Below are 2554 nucleotides of genomic sequence, written 5' to 3' on the forward strand. Positions count from 1 at the left end.
TCTGTTCAGAGAGAGATGGCCATGCTGATGGAGCTGTACTAGGGAAGGCTAAGATTAGGGCTCAAGCAGTTGACAGCACAAACAAATGAAGCTAATTTTTAAAACATTGTTTTATTCTATGGAATTCTTGCTTTGGAAAGTGGTCTAAACCAGAAAGAGTCTGTCTTGCATCTTACAAGCAGTCATTCACATCTATAGATCATTGCAGAATCAACAGAAAGGATCTCCAGGGATCGGTTGTTCCTAGCCTAAACCTAACTTAGGGCACTAAATTATCCAGCTTTAGCTTTAGTGAAATTTGTGCAGAATTCTTGTCTATTTGCCTTAAGAAGGCCATTCCTCTCTAGGTTATGAAATGCGTATTTGTGCTGAGTTACAATCTGCTACAAAATGGGAAGCCTGATCTCCGAAGCTTGAAAATACTTGTTGCTTGTTAACCTGAAGAATTTACAAACATATGAAATGTATACTCTCCAAATCGGCTATCTATTTAGTCTCCTGGAACAAGACGTATTGCTATCTTGCAATCATAGATAGTTAAATAAAATATTTGCTTGATAATATGCAGATTTCACTCGAGTGGGGAGCTTCTTTCCAATGTAGTTGGTGTTTGTTCCGCAGAATACATTATATATGAAAAGACACATAGAGATTTTTTTAATTAGGACCCAGTGCCAAATTCTGCTCTGCTTCGGGCTCATTGAGAAAATACACTTACAAGATAGATTGTTTTAATGATAGTTGACTTAAGGAAAAGAATTTGAAATAAGGCTCCTATTTCACAAAAATCTTGCTACATTTAAGGATGCTTGATTCTATGATTTAAGCAGTCACCATCTGTTCCCTTCATTAATGCTTTTTTAAAAAGAGAGATGAAAATAAAATGGTGGATTTTTTAAAAATCAGATTTTAAAGATTCCAGTGAAAAGCATCCTCCAGCAACAATCATTGCAGTTGTGTTCAATAAATCATGAGAACACCGCTTTCAGAGCAAGTTACTTATAACCTTATGATTTATTTGTTACCCTTAGCTCTGATTTCTGGACCTCTCAATCAAAGTGCTTTTTTTCCTGCTGCACTAAAGAACAATGTGATTAGATGTTGATACTTTTGTTAGTCACCATCATGCTGATGTCAGTTCAGTGAGACCTCATGTGTGGTTATCCTGAGCAGGTCTGGTCTTCAAAACAGATATGCAGCCTCATCAGACACATTTGGTGATTTGAATTCTGTTCCTCCTAATTCTGTTTGGACTGTTGCTTCTTGATCAATATAAAGATTGTGCATGAGAATTATCAGGTATTCAGAGATACCCAGTACATTCTAATACAAAATTCTGGCATGGACATGAGAGATTACAGCAGACAAGTCTTGTTCTCCTTCAAGCATTGACCCACATCATAAATTCTTTACTTACTTAGAGAGATAGGACTAAATATCTTGAGGGTTGTACAAAGTAGTTCAACCTTTGAGTCTTCTGCTCTCAGAACAACAGATACGGCATATTTTCAATGTTACAATTATTTGGAGTCAGAGAGTGGTCTATGGTTCATGGTTTGTGACTGGATAATCCTGCAGCAGGGACCAATCATGGGCCTGTTGTTATTGATTTAGGTTGGATAAGGTAATGGACTGTTGAGAAGAAAGCAACAATTAGACACATGGCCAGAAAGAAGACAACTGCTCACAGATGTCTGTGATGCTAGCCTAAAAATGCCTTTTGCTTTAGTTTTTTTATGTGTGGAAATTAGAGCTCATATTGAGCTGTTTGCAATTAGAATTCAGGTGTTTGTGTGAATAGCTTACTGTGTGCTTTATTTTTCAAGGAGGTGCAGTATTCCATTTATTTACCTGTTCATTTATATATTTTGTACACCACCGGATTCAACAAATGACTCAGAACAGTTTATATCATAAAGGCAGAAAATGCAACAAAAAGGAGAAATCTGTGATCATTCATTCCCCTGGGTAGTCCTCTCTAAGGCAGTGCAATGTTACATGGATATGCATGCACAGTTGTGCTTCACTCACCTGTTGTTCATGCTGTTGTTCAATATTGTTTGGATTTGCATGGTATGAGATTTGTCTATGTTCTTCTCTTGGATGTTCTTGATATACAAGGGTTTTAGTGCATTTTGACTAGAGTGATTATAGTATTTCTTTATGGATTTTCAAATTGCATGTAAATGTTGGTAACATTTTCGGAGTTCGCATATTACTCATTCAAGAGTGGTGTGGTGGCCTAATGATGAAGACACTCACCTCCCACTCGGAAGGTTGAGAATTCAATCCTAGATGTTTCTCTATCACGGCTTAAAGAGAAAATATATGCTGCGAACTCCATCTAAGCATCGGGAAGGGCATCCGGCTAGTAAATGATCAGCTCCATTAGACGCCTGACTCCATTCTGATTAAAAAGGGATTGCAAGATTGTAAAAAGAAAAAAAAATGCATATTATTCATTCAGTTAAGAACCAGCAGTCATATATTTGGCTTCATACACCTTTATAGAAAGAAAATATAAAAAGCAATTATGCTAAGCTAGTAGGTTTAT

This window comes from Protobothrops mucrosquamatus, unplaced genomic scaffold (assembly GCF_001527695.2).
Source record: "Protobothrops mucrosquamatus isolate PMUCROS unplaced genomic scaffold, P.Mucros_1.0 scaffold1009, whole genome shotgun sequence".
NCBI classification, from domain to species: Eukaryota; Metazoa; Chordata; class Lepidosauria; order Squamata; family Viperidae; genus Protobothrops; species Protobothrops mucrosquamatus.